The sequence below is a fragment of the Physella acuta genome, unplaced genomic scaffold, assembly GCF_028476545.2.
Source record: "Physella acuta isolate Inbredline_101_S28 unplaced genomic scaffold, ASM2847654v3 ptg000153l, whole genome shotgun sequence".
Classification (NCBI taxonomy): Eukaryota; Metazoa; Mollusca; class Gastropoda; family Physidae; genus Physella; species Physella acuta.
The window spans coordinates 94,710-117,307 of NW_026731672.1; the positions used below are offsets into that span (position 1 = coordinate 94,710).

The 22,598-nt window shown below is 37.2% G+C and overlaps 1 protein-coding gene across 4 annotated transcripts in view; it reads right to left on the reverse strand.

Moving 5' to 3' along the window:
* LOC131935683 (TELO2-interacting protein 1 homolog) overlaps window positions 1-5,697 on the reverse strand; it is a 51,532-nt gene extending 45,835 nt beyond the window's left edge. For 2 of the 4 annotated variants that reach the window (XM_059292209.1, XM_059292211.1), the window contains exon 1: window positions 5,516-5,696. The gene's annotated coding sequence lies outside the window, so the exon portion shown is untranslated. Of the gene's footprint in view, window positions 1-5,499 lie in introns of all 4 variants that reach the window. The other 2 variants (XR_009385968.1, XM_059292210.1) reach the window with 2 other exon arrangements.
* Between the last annotated feature and the right edge of the window lie 16,901 nt (window positions 5,698-22,598).

Below are 22,598 nucleotides of genomic sequence, written 5' to 3' on the forward strand. Positions count from 1 at the left end.
TGTGTGTGTGTCTTTCATGCTTTACCACACCTCTTATCACATCGCCGTCGAACTTTGAGAAGATGTTAAGAATATTCCTGGGGAGGTTTCTGCGAAAAAAAAAATTCAAATTCGCAGGGGTGGCGGCCAGGCAGAGCGCGATTTGTTTTTCTCTATATACGGTATATAAAAAATAAGAGTCGATTGCAGATTCACACTGTTCATCCAATCGCTGTCAAACTTTGGGGAGTTGATTAGAGCAATTAAGGAAAGGGTTCTGTAAAAAAAAAAATCATTTTTAATTTTGCAAGGGCGGCGCCTCGGAAGCAGGATTTGCTATATAAAAAGCAGCCATCCGTAAGTTTGAGTGGCTTCCCTGAATCTAGCGCTATAAGTTTACAATAGAAAAAAATAAACAAGATGGCTGCTATAGTAAACGAGGATGGTTGCATCTGTTGGAAACACCACTAGGCTTCATTTATTATTACTAAAAAGTTTTAATTCAACAGTTAAAAAACAGGTAGGTACATAAATGAAACAAGGAATCATTTTTGTATTTTTCAAAACATAAATCCTCCTGAAAATGTGAAATAATTATTACAATTTAAGGAGTCACCTGTTTTTCACATTACTAGATCTAGAGTCTAGATCTAGACGCGGGTGATTTGTCATCATTTTACGCACCTAACTCTAACTAAAAAGATAGATTACCACACATTTTGATAGATCTCTAGATATTTTTTTAGGGTAATCTATCGTTTTAGATACGTAAAATCGCCCGCGACTAGTAATGTGAAAAACAGGTGACTCCTTAAATTTTAATAATTATTTCACATTTTGAGGAGGATTTATGTTTTGAAAAAATACAGAAATGTTCCCTTGTTTCATTTATGTAGCCTACCTGTTTTCAAACAATTGAATTAAAACTTTTCAGTAGGCCTAATAAATGAAGACTAGCGATGTTTCCAACAGATGCAACCATGCTCATTTACTATAGCAGCCATCTTTCGTTGTTAACTTATAGCGCGAGATTCAGTCAGGGGAAGGCAACTCTATTTTTACAAATGGCTGCTGTTTATATAATAGGAAATCCTGCTCGCAAACACGGCTGTTAAAAGTTAATTTCTTGCCTATAGGGCCCTAGGGCCTAACTAGATCTATATATTATATAGGCCCTAGGCCTATTGATTAGGCAGCCTTATTGCTTAGATGGCTGGATTGACCTCTGACCCTGAAACGTCACGCGTCGTTTTCTGACGGTTTTTACGTTTATTTTATGGGTCCTATACACGACAAATGAAAAAACTGCTAATATCGCAAATTCTCATTATTATTTTAATGCGATATGCTAAATAATTGGACGCTATGCCTGAAAATAACCGAAAAAATCGCCAGATATGTGGTTTTAATTAATACACGCTATTCTTGTTAAGTACTCTTGGGAAAAACTGAACTGCCGCCTTAAACGGCCCAGTACATGGTCAAAACCCCCTGGTACAGATGCAGAAATATATAATTGAGATATTTATAATGAGTAATTACAGTTATGTTGATTCGCCTTTTTTATATCGAATTTCCATATGAGGTACCCATGCAAACATTTCTGTCCGCTTTGTTTACTATCGTGACGTCATAGTTACGCTAGTTACCTCACAGAAACAACTAGTTTTTGTTTTTTGCGGAATGAACTGTTAAGGCTAGTTTTTTAATTATAATTCAACTGTAGCGTATGCAGAAAAAGTAAAATTTTGGAAATTATTATTGTATTAGTAATTTTATTAGTATATTGATTTTTTTTCTTCACTGTGGGCCGACAGTAGCTGCATTTAATTCGTGACCGGTGGTTAACCTCGTCAACGCTGCGTGGCCTATTCGTTTATATAATTAGTGATGCTCGTTCAGTGGCCTTTTTCAGAGCTAGGCCTAATTTACGGGCGATTTTTAGACTTAATTGATCGGCCGTTAGCCTTTTTCATTGCTGCGTATTTTAAAAAAATACTCGTTCAGCGGCCTTTTTTTTTTTGGCGCTAAATAATCTGTTTACGGGCAGAGGCGTAGCGACCCTTCCCGGCGCCCGGGGACAAACTTTCGATTTGCACCCCCCCCCGCTTCAAACTTTCAATTTGGCGCCCCCCCCTAAGGTCGGCGCCCGGGGACCTATGTCCCCGTCCCGCCCCCCTCGCTCCGCCTCTGTTTACGGGCATTTTAAGCGTTCATTTATTAATTTTTTTTAAGCTAGACGTAGATCTAGTTAAAAATTCTTTTTTTTATACAGCTGGCTGTCTAGCATGCCTGACTGATATGTGAACTTTAAAAAAAATGACCAAACTTTTTAAAAAAATGACCAGAAGTAGGAAAGTAGGTCTGTTTTTCAATTTGCTTGAAGAAGGGGGGGGGGGGGGAAGAGAGAGAGAGAAGTCAAGACACCGACCATCTCGTGTACGCGTGTTCATTCTATGACGTGTACTATAGGCCTGCTGAACTCACGGTGACCCGCGACCGTGGTGGGATTTTTCATCCACAGGATAGTAAACGTAAGCAAGCAATCACGCGAGTGACGATGTTTGTAGATTTTATTTTTAAAAAAAAATCACATACGTCATGTTTTCAAGATGAAAAAAAATGTAATGTAAAAAAAAAAAAAAGACACTAATACCATGTATGAACCTCAGCTGCCACACTGTTGACTCAATTATAATGTGATTGAGTGTAAAATGTATTTGTATTTATAAACTATCTTAACTATTACTATCATATTATTTTAAGCATATTTATTATTTAAAATTAAAATTTGAAATAAAAATATTTATTATGGTAATTTGATTTATGCACGTGTTCATTACTTCATAAAATGGTATGAATAACATGTAGAGTAGAATTTAATAAATAAAATAACTAGATCTAGTTTTATTATCAACCAGGTGCTTTTTGTTATTTTCCGGTGAGTAAATAACCTAAGCTGACGCAATTACCATGGCGGGAATTAAAAGCTCGTGTACCCAAGTCCACGACGTCATGTTATGCCGGTCGAGGGGCAAAAACGATGTTATGACTTTCATTTTCCATTCTTGGTTAATTTTCAAATTCTCTCTTTTCTCGTCAACCGAGTAAGCTAGATATTTAAATGTGGTGTCAAATGTTCTCTTAAGGGGTAAGGAACTTAATGGTGTATTTGAAATAACAGAATATTTTATTTTAAAAAATCCATAATTCAACCTACTATTTATTGATAGGGCCTATATTAGATCGTCTCCTGGCTGAGATGACGGGATGACCTCTGACCCTGAAACGTCACTCGTCGTTTTTTGCGTTTTTTGCGTTTTTTTTTAGGGGTCCGTTACACGACAAATGAAAAAACTGCTAATATCGCAAAATCTCATCATTATTTTAATGTGAGATGCTAACTAAATGGACGCCATGCCTTAAAATGTTCGAAATATTCACGAGATACTTGGTTTTAATTAATACACGCTATTTTTGTCGAGTACTCTTGGGAAAAACTGAACTGCCGCCTTAAACGGCCCAGTACATGGTCGAAACCCCCTGGTACAAATGCAGAAATATATAATTGAGATATTTATAATGATTAATTACAGATATGTTGATACATTTTTTAAAAATCGAATATGAGGATGAGGTACCCATGCAGAAATTTCTGTCCGCTTTGTTTACTATCGTGACGTCATTGTTACGCTAGTTACCTCACAGAAACAACTAGTTTTTGTTTTTTGCGGAATGAACCTTTAAGTCGAGTATTTTAATTATAATTCAACTGTAGCGTGTGCAGAAAAAGTAAAATTGTGGAAATTATTATTGTATTAGTAATTTTATTAAAATATGGCCTATATTGATTTTTTTTCTTCACTGTGGGCCGACAGTAGCTGCGTTGAATTTAATTCGTGACCGGTGGTTAACCTCGTCAACGCTGCGTGGCCTATTCGTTTATATAATCAGTGATGCTCGTTCAGTGGCCTTTTTCAGAGCTAGGCCTAATTTCGGGCGATTTTCAGACTTATTTGATAGGCCGTTAGCCTTTTTCATTGCTGCGTATTTTAAACAATGCTTGTTCAGCGGCCTTTTTTTTTTTTGGCGCTAAATAATCTGTTTACGGGCATTTTAAGCGTTTATGTGTTTATTATTTTTAAAGCTAGACGTAGATCTAGTTAAAAAAAAATGTGCGCGAGCATCATTTTCGTCTGTTAAAATTACAATTGGTTTAAGTTCAGGATGGAGATCTTTTATCGTTTTTTTTTCTTGACAGATTTTATCAAGATAGATCGACTTCAAGTTGATAGTGAATATTTAAATTACTTTACCTTACTATATTAAACTACATTTGCTTTATCTTTTAAGAGAGTAGACAAAAAAAATTAAGCTAAGTTTTAAAATTAGTCTTAGTTTTGTATCCATTCGGCTCTACTCTATTATAATTTGCTTGAAGAAGGGGGGGGGGGGGAAAGAGAGAGAGAGCGAGAAGTGAAGACACCGACGATCTCGAGTACGCGTGTTCATTCTATGACGTGTACTACAGGCCTGCTGACCGCACAGTGACCCCTCGACCGTGGTGGGATTTTTCACCCGCGGGATAGTAAACATAAGCAAGCAATCACGCGATTGACGATGTTTGGAGATTTTATTAAAAAAAAAATCACAAGTCACGTTTTCAATATGAAAAAAAATGTAATGTAAAAAAAAAGACACTAATACAGTGTATGAACTTCAGCTTCCACACTGTTGACTCAATATAATGTGAATTGAGTTAGGCCTATTTCTTGTATTTATAGACTATCATAACAATCATATTATTTTAAGCATATTTAATAAAATTAGAATTTGAAATAAAAATATTTTTTATGGTAATTTGAGTTATGCAAGTGTTCATTATTTCATAAAAAATGGTATGAATAACATGTAGAGTAGAATTTGTAATGTACATTTTCCTTTACCAATTTAATAAATAACTAGATCTAGTTTTATTATCAATCAGTTGGTTTTTGTTTTGTTATTTTCCGGTGAGTAAATAACCTAAGTTGACACACCCCTTAAAAAACTTGTGCACACCAGTTCACGACGTCATGCCATGCCGGCAGGGATCGAGAACGTGGGTTTTGTCATTCATTTTCCATTCTAGACAAATTTTAAAATTCTCTCTTTTCTCGTCAACTGAGTAAGCTAGATATTTAAATGTGGTGTCAAATGTTCTCTTAAGGGGTAAGGAACTTAATAGTGTATTTGAAATAACAGAATATTTTATTTTAAAAAATCCATAATTAAACCTAGCCTATATATATTATATATATTTACTATTTAGCTATTGATTTAGGTTTATTATTCATTTATCTATAATATTTGACACAAATATATCAAAATATTATTTTATTAGGCCTAAAGCCTTGACATTTGACAATGAGGTAACTTTTTCGTACATTACTAGATTCTAGATCTAGCTACTAGAGCTAGCTAGTAGCTAGATCTAGTCGCGGGCGATTTTACGTAGGCCTACCCAAAACGATTGATTACCTTTTTTAGCTCTTACCAGAGTCGAGTTTTAATTATCCTGATTGATTATATTTTGATATCTTGATCTTTTTAGTCAACTTAGAATCTAGATCTAGATTATAGATCTAGATTTAGATATAGATTCTACCTAGATCTAGATCTAGTTACTCTCTAACTCTACTATCCAAGAGGTAAGCCGTCCGCCTAATTCTCCGAGTGGCTGTTTTTGTTGTTGTTAGCCTATAGAGTAGTTTCCCCTAGATCAGGGGTCGGCAACCTTTTGAGACGGAAGAGCCAAAAGTTACCATTTACAAAATTTACGAGTTTTTAAAGAGCCACTAACATTTATATTTCAATACTTAGACTAGGTATAGATCTATGTTTAAATATATATACATAGAATTTATATATAATTTAAATAAATAGTTTTAAATTTGAAAAAAAATATTTATTCATATAAAAAATACACGTTTCGCACAAAACATATTAAATAATTTAATAAATATTAAAGTATTTTAGCTAGCTCTGCTAGAATAATAAAATTAGTAATCAAATAATAGGGTCGAAACGGAAGTACAAAAATTTTAGTATTGTCCGTACTGGCGAAATTATTTTTTGCTATTTAAAATATTTGATATTGATTATAGTTATAAACGTTTTTGATTTCCTCAAAATATATCACAAATACAATATGTAATTCAGTGGCGGAACTAGAAAAAAGGGCCACCCCGCAAAAAAAATTGTAGGCCCTCCTATATATATATATATATATATATATATATATATATATATATATATATATATATATATATATATATATATATATATATATTTATATGTATATATATATATATATATATATATATATAGGAGGGGGGGGGCAACAAACACAAAATACGAACATGGGATACTCATTGCTGGCCTGTTGTTTTTGAAAAATAAAATTGTTTTTTTTTTTAAATTTAAACAAATTATATCATGTCATATGAGTAAGTGCTTTAGTCTGTTTTTTTTTTTACTAATTTTGAAAATCAGTTTAATTTTTATCTCTGCTACAAGACCTCATAACATCTGGGTGGTTAAGAGAATATAAAACATGAAAGCTTTGTATAAGTAATGGTGTCTCGTGTTATGTTTATTTTTATGTTTTTTTTATTTATATTATTAATTTTAAATACACTCCTTTATATACAATGTCATTCTTTAGTAAGTAATTTATTATAAAATAATAATTAAGGAAGTAATTGCTTTTTATTTTGTTTTGAACAAATCTATTAAAAGGAGCTTATAAGCACCCTATTTGACTATTTAAAAAAGGGAGTTAAGTCATGGAAGTGGTTTGAACGTTTGCTTAACTTTGATAAGTTTGATTGTAGGAGAAAGAGGACTCGGCTTTAAAAACAAAGGGAAAAAGAATATACAAGAGCGTGGGTGTGGTGTCTATAGAAGAAAGATAATCCAACCGCAGCAACAGGAATCTTTTTACAAAACAACCATCAAGTCAAGAATGAAAGATAATAAGTATTTTGTTTATAATAAAAAAAAATTATTGTGGTCGGCTAAGGGCCCCTAAATGGCGTGGGCCCCACCGCATTGCGGGGTCTGGCGGTACTGTAGTTCCGCCCCTGATGTAATTTTGTGTATTAAAAAAAAAATAATCGCAGCGTAAATCGGTGTTACAAAATAATCGTACGTGTTAATACTCGATTATTATATGGGGAAAAAATGTCTAAAACAAGAACCAAAACAAAAATTAATGAAATAAATAAAATATTATATTTCTTCGTTTTTGAATTTACAAAAACTGAAATCGTCATTTAAAAACTCAGTTAAGGGCATTTTTACAAGCTTTTATTTAACTTGATTCCTCGTGCTATTTCTCTCATGTCTGAGTCAGTTTCTTTCAGGCATCTCTTCAGGGGGGGGGGGGGGGGGATTTAATGGATTTTATATCAGTGTCCGCTCCCCCCCCCCCCCCCCAGGTGAAAAAAAAGTCTGGAAGAAACACTGGCCTGGGTGGAAACTTTGCTAACAAAAAACCAAATTCTACCCGAACCGATGGGGTTTAAACTTGAATGTCACTTAGGTTAAGATCTGATAATGCAATGTGCCACGAACTTTGACATAATTAGAGGTGTTTCGTTCCTTTTTAAAATTAATTAAATACTTCTATGGCCTTACTTATAATTTAAGGCCTATATATAATAAATATAAGCCTTTTTTAAAAAAGAAAAACGTAAATAGTAACAAAATATATGCTTGCACAAAAATATGTAGATCTAGAATCTAGAACTAAAACATAATGACAAAAAATTATTAGCTTTAAACATAATATTGCACCATATTTACATAACTGCTCGTGACTATATATATGTTACGGTCAAAGCCCGAAGTCGGCCAATGCTAGGATTGGCCGGCCAATCCGCGCATTGGCCAATATCGCCTCCCATAGGTCGGTCAAAGTCCGAAACTTTGCTTCATTTCGGCCTTTGGCCGGCCAATCCGCAGACTGGCCATTGTGGACCGGCCAAAGTCTGAAATAGCTCTTGATTTCGGCCTTTGGCCGGCCAGTCCCGGCCAGTCCGCGGACTGGCCATGGTGGACCGGCCAAAGTCTTAATTAGAAGATCATGAGCAGATTTTGGTTTTTTTTTTTATGCCGGTAGGATCCTGAAATAAAGTCTTTATTGATTATTAATTAAAGTAAATGACAGAAACATTCAATTTTTTTATTGTACTATAGTCTCAATCAATCAATATTATCATTTGTTACAACAAGTTGAACTTTTATGGCATTTAGAATTACATAGCAGCTTGTTATTTTTACACTTGCAGCGATTTGTTGTACACTTGGTTGTGCAATTGCAGCGAGTGTAGCCTTGGCCCCCAGTCAATGATTGTGAAGATGCAATGAAGAGGCGATGGTTCGTAGTGATTTTTCCTCAGTGCCAACTGACGACAATAAGAGCAGTTTTTCGTGAAGAATTGAAAACTCACTTCTAGCATACAGTTGTTTTAGAACACCATGTTCCGTTCCTAATTTGTAGAAACCGCCCTCGACGCTCATGACAACTGCAATCACGCTTCGGGGATCACCGCGACCTCTGTCAACATCTGGAAAACGGATGCCTACATTGTCACCCACTTCACCATCTTTAAATTTTGTATTTGATGTTTTAAGCATCTTAGCACCTTGATTTTGCAAGCCAGTATGAGCTGCTGACCTGTGTTCCATGATGTCTTGTTTGTTGTGACACAATCTGCAGGTAATGTTCCCTCCGTACCCTTCGTCTGCTTCATTGGGTATTCCACAAATAGCATGCACATCGTTGCCATAGGATCCACAAGAATGAGCTGCACTACAATGTTTTTCACAAACTATACAGAATCTATTGGCCACATTATTGTCACGCAACTGGTCTGGACGTTCCGCCACGGCAGCAGATGTGTTAGCTGAGGATGTCGTTGCATTTATGTGAGCGGGTGAATGGATTATTTTGTATTATTTTATTTGTTGCGAATCTGAGAGTGCATGGTGGTCCAATGGGGAACGGCCACGGAGTCCCCTTCCGTCCGAAGCGGTCAGTATAAATTGACCGCTCGGAGTGATTTTCTTTTTTTTTTTTGACCCGCGGCGAGATGTAGGTCGGGTCAGGTTTCTGTGTGGCGCACCTCACGCGTGGAGGTATTTGCTTTTTTTTACTTTATCGTTATGTGCTTTGTATGAATGCGACTGTCGATGTTTCTCGTTTTCTTTCATTTTCGTCTAAAACGAGATAGTGAGCATCGACATGTCTGGTATGCACGTGGTGTGTTATTTTGTTATTTTTAAAAAATGTATTTGTGTATTTTCTAAACCCTTGGCGTGTGTTTCGGACCACGTGGTTTAGGCCAGTGTGTTTAGGAGTGTTTCCTAAACTAGTGTGAATGCGTGTGTGCATTTACTTGATTGTTTTATGATGTGTTGTTATTGACTAGGATTGGCTTAGTCAATAGTCGGTTGTTTTAGACAGTAATTAGATTAGCATATTTTAGTTGCCTCGAGTTTTAGGTTGTTTAAAATTAATGTGTGTGCTGTTTCGTGCAACGTCATGTTGAGTATCGCTTGCTTTGTGTCTGCCTTCATTGGGGCCTTAGCGGAGTGTGTTAACTTTAATGTTATCAATATGGATATTGTTTATGTAGACCAATGGCTTCGGGCTGCTCCTTGTGTAGGAAAGATTGGTTCTACAATGAATTTGTTTACACGTTATTTTTAAGTTGCTAGTTCTTCTTTAGACAGTGGTTAGTTGTTTTTGAGAATTGCTTTTAGAATTGTATAGTAAGGATTAGTTTTACTCGAGGCTTTAGCTAGATAGTAGTCATGTCATGTTTGCCTGTCGTCCCTACTGGGACATAGGCCGCTGACAAGAGCTTTCCAGACGTCTCTGTCCAGGGCTAGTCTCTCCAACTGTCCCCAGGTGTATCCAATCTTCTTGGTGTCTTCTTCCAGGTCACGTCTCCAGGTCTTTCTTGGTCTGCCTCTCTTCCTCCTGCCTTGTGGATTCCAGGTGAGGGCCTGTCTTGTTATGCTGGATACAGGCTTCCTGAGTGTGTGGCCAATCCATTTCCATTTTCTCTGGAGGATCTCTACTTCCACTGGCAGTTGATTTGTCCGTTGCCATAGAACATCATTTCTGATGGTTTTAGGCCAGCGAATTCGCAGGATCTTTCTGAGACATGCGTTTATAAATGATTGTATTTTCTTCTTATTTATAGCAGTTATTCTCCATGTCTCGGCTCCATAGAGTAAAACAGGTTTTACTAGTGTGTTGAAGATCCGGATTTTTATTCTAAGGGTTAAATCTCCCGAACCCCAAACATTTTTTAGTTGGTTGAAGACTGCTCTTGCCTTACCCGTCCTTATTTTTATGTCTGCTTCTGTCCCACCCTGCTTATCAACAATACTTCCAAGGTAGGTGAATCTATCCACTTCTTCTAGGGCTTCTTCTGCCAGTGTTATAGGGTTGTTGTTTGATGCATTGACTTTGAGAACTTTACTTTTGCCTCTGTGGATGTTCAGACCCAGGCTTGTAGAAAAATTTGCAACCCTGTTGGTTTTATCCTGCATTTGCTGTTGTGTGTGAGAAAGGAGAGCCAGGTCGTCAGCGAAGTCCAGGTCATCCAGCTGGCTCCACAATGTCCACTGTATACCGTTTCGCGTTTTCTCTGTTGACATCTTCATAACCCAGTCTATGGCCAGTAGGAACAGGAATGGTGAAAGTAGGCAACCCTGCCTTACTCCGGTCCGTACTGGGAAGGCCTCTGTAGTCTGTTGGCCATGCACTACTCTACATTTGAGACCTTCATATGAAGACATAACAATGTTGACTATTTTCTGTGGCACCCCGTAGTGTCTCAACAATTTCCACATTGACTGCCTATCCAGGCTATCAAAGGCCTTCTCATAGTCTATGAAATTAATATAGAGAGATGAGTTCCACTCTTGGGTCTGTTCAATGATGATGCGCAGGGTAGCAATTTGGTCTATGCATGACCTTTCCTTCCTAAAGCCCGCCTGTTGATCTCGAAGCTGGGGATCTATGGCTTCCTTCATTCTGTTTAATAATATTCTGTTGAAGACTTTGCCTGGGATGGACAAAAGTGTTATCCCTCTATAGTTAGAGCATGCACTAAGATCGCCTTTCTTTGGAAGCTTTATGAGTAGTCCCTCCTTCCACTCCTCTGGTATTTGTTCATCTTCCCAGATTTTCTTGAAGAGTGTGTATAGTAGTGTGGTGCTAGTTTCTATATCTGCTGTCAGTGCTTCTGCCGGTATACCATCTATTCCTGGAGCCTTCCAATTTTTCAGCTGCTTTATAGCTCTATGTATCTCTTCTTTTGAAGGTGGGTTGCAGTCTATAGGGAGGTCACTTTCAGCTGGTGGTATGTCTTGCGTGCACTCTGGTGTTGGTCTATTCAGTAGTTCTTCAAAATGTTCTACCCATCTCTTCATCTGTCCTTCCGCATCAGGTATTGTCTTTCCATCTTTGGTTTTCACTGGCCTCTCTGGCTTACTGTACTTACCAGATATCTTCTTAATTGTATTGTACACGTCCCTAATATTACCATGGTACAGTGCTTCTTCCGCTTCTCTTGCCAGCAGTTCCAAATAGCTCCGTTTGTCTTTCCTTATGTGTTTCTTTACATTTTTGTTCGTTTCGGTGTATTCTTCCAGTGCTTTTAATTTCGTAGCCCGTGTGCGGCTGTTGTTTAATAGATAGTAGTAGTAGGTAGTATTTTAAACATGTATATATTAATGTATATATTTCCATGCATTTTTCTTATGTTTTCCTTTTCTTTTTCTCTCTCTCCCCCCCCCCCCTTCCAGTGAGGTTGCTTGTGCAACTTGGCTGGGTGTTTTGTTATATATGAATTGTTTTGTTTGGTGTAAAAAGTTTGTTGTTTACGTATTGTTTTGTACGTAACGTATTGTACGTAGTGGTTTTACGTAGTGTTTTGTTTGGTGTGTGACTTTGGGATGTCGAGAATGGATGAAGGGAGGTTTCTGTGTGTCAGGGCCTGGACCATCCTAGACATCATAAGTCGGTGCAACACCAGCAAGTGGTCGAACGTAATGATTTGTTATATATGGATTGTTTTGTTTCGTTGAGTTCTGTTTGTTTTGTATGATTTGAGTTTTTTGTCTAGATCTAGATTCTGTTTTTTTTTATAATAACTTTTGGTTCCATATTTATTATTTTGTGAAATAAATTTTATATTATTGTTAAAGTTTTTTGTTTTTAATTTAGACTAAGGTTAGGTTATTAACCAGCCTGGGTTTAGCCGGGCTTGCACTGACCGGACTGTAGTTAGTTAGATAAGCCTAGGGAAGGGTAGACAGATTTTAGTTACCCCCCCCCCCCCCCCCCTAGCAGGGCTTACATTTATGGCAACCTCCATTTCTTGTTCAATGTTCTCAAGATCTTCCTCAGTAACTATTTTATTGAGAGCCTCTCTTGGTAGATTTGAAGTGCTAAGTCCCACTTTTGCTTTGCATCCAAACAAGGCTTCGTATGGTGATTGTTGGATTCATTGATGAAAACAACGATTTTTCATAAATTAAATGAATTTGAGACTCTCAGCCCAATGAGCTGATTCATTTGTTTGCATCCATGTCATCATCATGTTTTAAACATCTAGGAACGCGGAAAAGTCTTTTGAACGTTCCGTCTTGTTGCACGTGGTCGGTGACGCCGACTGTCTTTGATTTTGTTCTTTGATGATTGTCTCACCTCGTCATCATGGAGGAGGCTGTCACATACAGCTGTAGCCCATATATGGAAACTGGGAACAGGGCATTTCCCCCCTGTCAATTACCCCCCGGATATTTCCCCCCCGACATTACCCCCCAGAGTAATTACTCCCCCTGTCAATTACCCCCCTGTCAATTACCCCCCGCCCAGTAGGACATTACCCCCCCCCCGGGACAGGGTTAGAGTTAGGGTTAGGGCTGGGTTTAGGGTTAGGGCTAGGGTTAGGGTTAAGATTAGGGTTAGGGCTAGGGTTAGCGTTAGCGTTAGGGTTAGAGCTAGGGTTAGGTTAGGGCTAGGGTTAGGGCTAGGGTTAAAGTTAGAGCTAGTGTTAGGGTTAGGGTTGTGTCTAGCTTTGATTTTGGCTTTGTGTGAAGTTTTAGGCTAAGGTGGATGCTTAGGTTTTGGTCTTTTTCTTAAGGTTTGGATTAAAGTAGTATATAGGTATAAAATTCTAGTTAGAGTTAGGATTTTAACTTGAGAGGGGGGGGGGGGGGGTAATTCCCCGGGGGGGTAATTGACAGGGGGGTAATTGCTCCGGGGGGTAAATACGGGGGGGGGGGGGAAATGTCCGGGGGGGGGGGGGGGAATTATCCAGGGGGGTAATGTCCTGTAGCCATGGAAACTAACATGAATTTACATTTTTTTCTTTTGACAGCCATTTGCTATGTCTGTCTCTTGGTCTGACGGCCTTTTTGATCCATGTCACCTTGCATATAGAATGTTATACAAACAAGAGCTAAACAATACGTTACTCACAATGAAACCGCACCCAGAATAATTAAAACGCGATCACGACTTAGTCTAGATACAACATTGGCCAGGACATCCCGGCCAATGCGCGCATTGGCCGGCCAATGTACAAAATACGGTGTCAAGTTTAAGTACTTCGGACTTTGGCCAGTACGTCCCGGCCAGTGCGCGCATTGGCCGGCCAATGTACGAAATACGATCTTAGTTGTAAGTTCTTCGGGCTTTGGCCAAGAGAGCCGGCCAATCCGCGCATTGGCCGGCCAATCCGGGGTTTGGGCTGCACTTCGGGCTTTGACCGTATCATATACACCCTTCTCCCATGCATAATATACAGCGACCCATGCTCTATTTATATTATATATAGTTGGTTTATGTGGAGCATTAATTATTGTGTTTAAAGATAGTCATTTTATTTTATTCTTTTTAGGACAGACAGTTGTTATATTTTTTATCAGTATTATTCAACAAATTTAATTTATATCAGTCTCATTTTGTTGCGACCGGGCACCCAAAAACATTTCAAACTGCAATATTTAACTTTAATTGTGTTTTTCAAGGTTTCTAATTCTAATCTAAATTTAGATGGGTTAGCTGAGCCTAGTTTGAATTGAGTAGCCTATATGTTAAATGGCCCACTCTCCTGTCACCTGTCTATATAAAAAGGTTGGTTATTGGGCGTTTGACTGCTATCCGAAGGTCTTGAGTTTAGATTCCAGACTCAAGTACTTAGGACGTATCTGAGTTGACTCAGATCTGATGGGTACCTGACTATGTTTAATAAAGGTCATATTAGAACCGACCACATTATTATTATCATTTCTTATGGGTCTTCCATGGTCACGGAAACAGGAAAACTCTTCTTTGAGGTATGCCCTACTTACTGTAAGGTCCGAAAGGGTATTTTCACGTGCTTTATTTTTCTGTAAAATGATTATGCAGTTCAAATTGGATTTCTCCGACGAAGTTTAAACTTAGAAATCTTTTTATTTTTATAATAGATTGACGATAGAAGCATGTGGTTGTATATAACGTTTATTGGGTCTAACTACATGACGGTACCACACAGAGAGGACGGAAATACAATGCACAAGGGACATCACTCAAGATAACAATATAAATATAATACTAATACAGAAGAGTGAGTTCCCTTGACCTCACAATTATCTCAATCTATTACATCCCTTTACCCTTAGAACACAATAACACATCTCTCAATAGAACAATTGATAGTATCCTAAAATCACCAATTATATTGTAACATGAACACTATGGTAGATTACATCCTTACAAACAATGCACAATATGCCACAACATAATTAAAATACAAAACAATGATGTCAAAGTCCTTTTGACCTTTAAAATCATAGGTCTAACTTATTTGGGACTTTGATTGTCCTGCTTGACCTTCTCAGTGGCTTTTGATTTGGTGACTCAAGATTCTGACTATCTGGATTCTCTATCTCAGGAGGTCTAGGATTTAAATCATTAACTCCAGAATTTACATTTTCTGACTCCAGACAACTTGGTTCACTCATATCAACAGAACTTGGTTGTGGAACAAACTAAGTTGGTGTGAACTGATCAGATTTGGTGAGATTGATAATTTCACACTTATTATCTGCACAAGTTATTTTTAACTTTATAAGACACAGGTCCTGTACATTGAACAATTTGACCTGGTATCCATTTTTCCTTTCTCCCATAATTTCTTAGATACACATTCTCATTAACACCAAATTCTCTTTCAATGAATGTTTGTCATGATTTAATGGAGCTATTTTTGAATTGGCATCTGAAAGTATTATGCTATTATTCAGATCCTTAATTGACATAGATTTCTTTGATTGATCAATTTTCTCAGGTAATCTGATAGTGCTTTCCTGGTAACCAAACATACTGTTTATGAGTAATATTCTGGACCATATCACTTTGCAACTGTGATCCAGTATTTGAAATGGGTGTATTAAATGGCAAAAATCTTTTTTCTTTTCTTTTGATGTTACCCTTTTAGTTTTTATAAGTGCTAATGATGTTAGCAAAGTTGTTTGATGATCACATTCCTTCTTACTAATGTATTCTCTTTAAAACATTTGAAATTGCCATATCACCATAATCATTTATTAAGTTACAAATACTTTGTTTAGGCAACTCTGACTGATAATGGACTGCATCTTCTCCATCTTTTAGACTTAATTCCATTTCTCTTATTGTATATGGCCTTAAGTCATCATTCACAGACTCTTTAGGCCAATCATTCTTACAGTACTCATATGCTTTTATTAAGCACTCATCTTTTTGTGTTTCTCTTTTAATATCATTCACATTTATATTGGAGTTATCCATGATAGTGAAGAGAACAAATACATCTTCTGGTACATAGCTCAGGCTTTGGTTTTTTAAAGGTAATCTACTAAGGCTATCTGCACTATTCTCAGATCCAGGTTTGTATTTCAATTCATAATTGTATGCAGTTAGTGTGATAGCCCATCTTTGAATTCTTGGTGAGGCATGCTCAGGTAGGGTTTTGTTTTCTCCAAATAAACCTAGCAATGGTTTATGATCTGTAAAGATGGTAAACTTCCTACCAAACAGAAACTTATGAAATTTCTTAACACCAAAAATGATGCCTAAGCCTTCCCTATCTAACTGAGAATAATTTTTCTCAGCCTGGTTCAAAGATCTACTGGCAAAAGCAATGGGTCTGTCACCCTTCTCATCCATGTGGGACAAGACTGCTCCTACACCATCTGGTGAAGCATCACATGTTAATATAAGTCTTTTCCCTGGGTCATAGTGAGTTAGTAAGGTGTCAGAAGACAAAGCCTCTTTTGCTGTATTAAAAGCAGTATCTTGTTGTTTACCCCAGTGCCAAGTTGCATTTTTCTGTAGCAGCTTGTACAGTGGTGATAGTTTACCAGACAGATTTCCTATGAACTTTGCATAGTAATTTATTAAGCCCAAAAAAGCTCTTAGTTATTGGGTATTTTCAGGTTTGGGTGCTTCTTTAATGGCTTTTGTTTTCTCAGGTTGAGGTCTGATGCCTTGTTTGCTCAATATATAACCAAGAAAACTAATTTCTGTCAACATGAATTGACATTTATCTTTGTTTATCTTTAAACCTTTTTCACCAACAATTTTCAATACTTTATCAAGTGTTTTAAGATGTTCAGTGTCATTCTTACCAGTTATGTACACATTGTCAAAGTACACACAAACATTTGGAATGTCCTTAAAAATACTGTCCATGACAGCTTGGAAAATTCCAGGGCTAGATGATATGCCAAAACATAGTCTTTCATATTGGTAGAGTCCTTTATGTGTGTTTATTGTCGTATAGACTTTTGAATCTGGATGCAGTTCTAGTTGAGTGTAAGCATGACTAAAGTCTAATTCAGTGAATTTGTCTCCTCCTGCCAAATTCAAAGAGATTTCCTCAATGTTAGGTATAGGGTACCTATTTAGCTCTATTTGCTTATTCAGTGTAGTTTTATAATCTCCACAAATTCTTATAGAACCATCCTTCTTTAACACTGGCACAATGGGCGTTGCCCAATCGGAATAGTCTACCTTCTTTATGATGCCATTAGATTCCAATCTACTTAGCTCATTTTCAATTTTATTCCTCATTGCATAAGGTGGAACTCTAGCTTTGCAGTATCTTGGATTTGTGTCTTTAATGCTTAACTTCACTGTTCTATCATTTAGTAATCCAGAGTTACCAAAAACACATTTATTTTCAGATATAACTCTATCTAGTGAAGTAAGACTAGATTCTCTTACATTCTTCAATGAACAAATACTCTCCCAATTTAAATTAAGATCACTTAACCAGTTCCTACCTAGTAATGGTGGTCCATTTCCTTCAACCACAAGAAGAGGAAGTTTAACACTTTGACCATTATAACTTACATGAACCATACACTCTCCTATTACCGGAACATTGTCACCAGTGTATGTTGTTAGACACTTGTGACATGGCTGTAGAGGCACTGATCCTCCTGTGACAGCGTCAAAATCTTTCTTTGTTATGACTGTTAGAGATGCTCCAGTGTCAAGTTGGAAGCTGATGCTCTTACCGTTGATATAAACTGGTACATTGATGGGAGCATGACTTATTGATTTCACAGAGAATAGGTTGAAATCCGGCTGCGAATCAGTTTGAGCATTTTCACAGGTAGAGTGGTTCATTGGTTGGGTTAGGTAGTCTTGGTGAGAGTTAACATAGTGCTGCTTTTGGTTGCGGTACTGTCTTGACTGGCTAGATTTAGCAACAGACGAAGACTTTGCAAAGCAGGCCTTGGCAATGTGACCTTGCCTACTGCACTTATAACAAGTTGCAAACTTGAACTTGCACCGATGAGATGCATGGGGACCTTTGCATCGATGACATTTTTGATAATTATTACTAGATTTAGATCTAGGATTTGAACGAGCAGGCTGTTTAGCATAAGTTGGAATGCTCTGATGGGGTTGATGTTTATTGACTAACCTGCTGTTTACTGCATGGATCTCTGAAGGTGCTAGAGATTTTGCCGCATCTGATGACTGCTGGAATGAAGTTGCAAGTTGTATTGCTTTTTCTAATTTTAGATCTGACTCGAGCAGCAACTTTCTTTGAATATCAGGGCTGTTTACACCTGTCACAAACTTTTCACATAGTCTGTCAGACAGCGTATCGCCGAATTCACAAAATTCACTTAAATGACGTAAAGCAGCAACATATTCTGATATTGACTCGTTTGGTTGACGAGTCCTACTGTCAAATCTAGCTCGACATAGAAACTTTGATGGGGTAGGCGCATGGTGGTCTGTTAGCAATTTGCTCAGCTCGTTAAAGCTCTTGGTAGTTAGACTAGCTGGTGCGCATAAGTCCTTTAGTAGCCTAAATTGTTGAGGCCCTATGACTGTTAACAAAACAGCTCTCTTTTTGGCTTCTATCGTCACGTCGTTAGCTTCTAGGTAAAAGCTTAACCTATCTAGGTAATCCTGAATGATTTCATCATTCGAATCAAATTGTTTTATTTGGCCATACAGCGCCATTATTCTAGAAATACTTAGCCAATAAGCTCTAGCAAACCTCTTTTTTGCGTAAGTAGGTGCTCTTTCTAGTAGATTTTCATCCTCGTCGCCAGATATAATCGATTGACGATAGAAGCATGTGGTTGTATATAACATTTATTGGGTCTAACTACATGACGGTACCACACAGAGAGGACGGAAATACAATGCACAAGGGACATCACTCAAGATAACAATATAAATATAATACTAATACAGAAGAGTGAGTTCCCTTGACCTCACAATTATCTCAATCTATTACAATTTTAAAATAAGGGGTCATCCATAAATGACCTCACGCTTCCCCCCTTCCCTCCGTCACACATTGTCACAAAAATCAAGACACCCCCCTAAATGACGTCACACCTCAGTCTACAACCCCCCCCCCCCCCTCAAAATTGCTGTAGAATTTTTCTCATAACATCGATATTTTTCCAAAATCTTGTCAGAACTAGATGTATGTCAACATAGAGTATTTTGATAAATTCTACCACAATTTATTAAGAATCGTTTTGCAAAACGCGAAATAATGGCTAAAACTCGTTTTCTAACAGTGCTTTTTTTTATAATGCAAAAGTGTGACGTCACACCATTTGAACACCCCCCTCCCCCTCATCACACACCGTCACAAAATTACTGCCCCCCTCCCCCCTACGAGTGTGACGTCATTTATGGATGACCACTAAAATATAATGTGTAAAAGGAAAAGAAGGGAAATCTGTAAGTGATTCTAAGTGATGTAGCACTTTGAGCGTGAGGGGTGGGGAAATCCTAATTTGAAGTTGGGTGACGATTTGTGAAATATTACAGTTAAAATCTCTGTTGGTGTTGTGTTAGGGTTAGGGTTCGCTTAGAGTTACAACTATTCTAATCGTGTGTTAGAGGCATTCTATACATTACTATAGATTACATATTCTAATTTAATTCAGTTTAGTTCAGTTAAGTTTAGTTCAGTTCAGTTTAGTTTAGTTAATTATGTTTATTATAATCATACGCGTTGATATATTAGCTTGGAGTTGTGTTAGATTATGCTTTGGGTGAAAAGTTAGGTTAGTTAAGGTGTTGATTGTAAGCATTGTTTAGTAAATTTAAAGTATGGGTTGGTTTTGCTTTCAACGTTGTATAAGGGGGGGGTCGTCCATAAATGACGTCACACTCGTAGGGGGGAGGGGGCCGTAATTTTGTGACGTCACCTTTTTGCATTATAAAAAAAGCAATTATAGAAAACGAGTTTTAGCCGTTATTTCGTATTTTAGAAAACTGTTTTAATAAATTGTAATAGGAATTGATCAAAATACTCTATGTTGACAGAGTTCTACAAGAGTTTGGAAAAATATCGATGTTTTAAGAAAAATTCAACAGCAATTATGAAGGGGGTTGTAGGCTGAGGAGTGGCGTCATTTTAGGGGGGTGGAGGTCTGGCTTTTTGTGACGCCTGTGGTGGAGGGGGAGGGGTAAAAGTCGTCAAAAAAAGCGTGACGTTATTTATGGATGACCCCTAAGTCGTTTAGTTTCTCTTAGTTTCAGAAAACGATTGAGATAATTTAATTTATTGTTTTTTTTTTTTCACGTTTATGCATGATTTGGCTTAGGTCGATATTTGGTCACAAAATTAAGTGAACAACAAAATGTCTGTGTGTGTGAGGGGGGGGGGGGGTCCTTTATGCATTATTACACCTTTCATCCGATCGACATGAAATGAAAAAATATGTGAATTTTGAGCATACTCAATGGCAGGTTTCCCCGAAGAGCTACAAATTTAAGCGCCTGCGAATCTCGTTTACCTTTAGCTTAAAGAGCGGGAAAAAGACTTTTTGCCAGTTGTTAAAAATGTAACTTATGAATTCATTGAAACACATACGAGTTAGAAACAAAATGAGCAAAAAATTATTTTATTTCGTCATCCATTTATTAAGTATTTCGCTTATATCTAGGCCCTTTGTAATGGATTGATGTTTTTATTATTACACACTGGACGATAGAGCCACGTTGATTTATATCTAGCTTTATTCGAAACCGGAAGACACATGACAAAACCAGGGGACATCACTCAAAACAACATTATAAATATAAGACTAATACAAGAAGAGTGAGTTCCCTTGACTTCACAATTCTCAATATATTACATCCCTTTACCCTTAGTAAACAAAACACAGCTCTCAATAGAACAAATGATAGTATCCTAAAATCACCAAATATATTGTAACATGAACATTATATGATTTGAATCATTTGGTAGATTACACCCTTACAAACAAATGCAAAATATGCTACAACATAATTAAAATACAAAACAATGATGTCAAAGTCCTCTTGACCTTTAAAATCATAGGTCTAACTTATCTGGGACTTTGATTGTCCTGTTTGACCTTCTCAGTGGCTTTTGATATGGTGACTCAAGATTCTGACCATCTGGACTCTCTAGCTCAGGAAGTCCAGGATCTAAATCATTAATTCCAGAATTTATATTTTCTGACTCTAGACTACTTGGTTCACTCATATCAACAGAACTTGGTTGTGGAACAAACTGAGTTGGTGTGAACTGTTCAGGTTTGGTGGGATTGATAGATTCACACTTATTATCTGCACAAGTTATTTTTAACTGGTCTGCATGTCTACGGACAATAAGTCCATCATTTGTTTTTACTTTATAAGACACAGGTCCTGTACATTGAACAATTTGACCTGGCATCCATTTTCCCCCTCTCCCATAATTTCTCAGATACACATTATCATTAACTCCAAATTCTCTCTCAATGGATGTTTTGTCATGATTTACTTTTTGTGTATGTTGATGTTGGGAAACAGACCTTTGAGCAGTTGGATATAGTAGGTCAAGGTGAGTTTTAATTTTCCTACCACATAACAATTCGCATGGTGCAACACCTGTTGTTATATGAGGAGTTGTGCGGTATTTGGCTAAGAACCTGTTTACTCTTTCCCTGAGAGAAAATTTGTTACCGGTACTCATTTTTACTTTCTCGTATATACGAAGTATAGAGAAAGTCATGTAAGCGTGCAAAAAAAAAAAAAATCGAGATTTTTGCAAATCTCGACGTGTTACATCTCACTGATACGGAAAAACATAATTTTGCAATCTTGCCCGTATGTCTCTGTGTGTGTGTGTGTGTCCGTTTGTAAACACGATAACTTGAGTACCGTTACAGCTAGGTTGATGAAATTTCATATATAAGTATTTTATCAAAATCGTAGATCTGTATCAACTTTTGAGCGATTTCCGATAATCGGAAGTGGTACTTTTCCGACTTTGAAATTTTCAAAATAATAACTTAAGTACTATTTCTGTTAAATTTTGAGTCATTTCCGTTGACCGGAAGTAGTAATTTACGCTACTTCCGATTTCTCAAAAAACTAATGTAAATTTATAAAGTACTAATAATATTGCGCACAATTATGCACTTTTTTATTTAGCGTTCACTTGGTGTGCAATTCTTTTGTCTACGAGATTTTATTCTATTTTTAAAACTTTAAGTATTTAAAATGGATTAAAAATCTTGTCTATAGCCCGAGTTCCCATCCCCTGTTATTTTATACGAGAAAAATGGCCCGTTGAGGAAGGATACAACGGGCGCTAGGTAGATAGTGCTGTCTATTTTCTCGGTACTTTAAATTATTCAAAATATAGTCATAGGCATATCCCTAAAACATGCACCTAATCTCATTCATGACAAAAGTCGCATTAAGAGTTTCTTTCAGGCAACGCTACTTGGGAGGAGGGGGCTTCGTCCTCGTCCCCCCCCCCCACACACACACTCCAAAACATGTCTACCGTCCCATTCAACGAAATATAATTATATACTTTTTCCAGTGTCTGCCCCCTCCCAGAAAATTCTACCCCCGCCCCCGAAAATTTCAAGTACCCCAACCCCTCTCCGGGGAGGAAAAAGTCTGAAAGAAACACTGGTCGCATGTATAGATCATACAGACTAAAGGAAGAATCTGGGCGGGGCTTCGCCCCTACCGGAAGAGATGCTTGAAAAAAAAACTGCACGCTAAA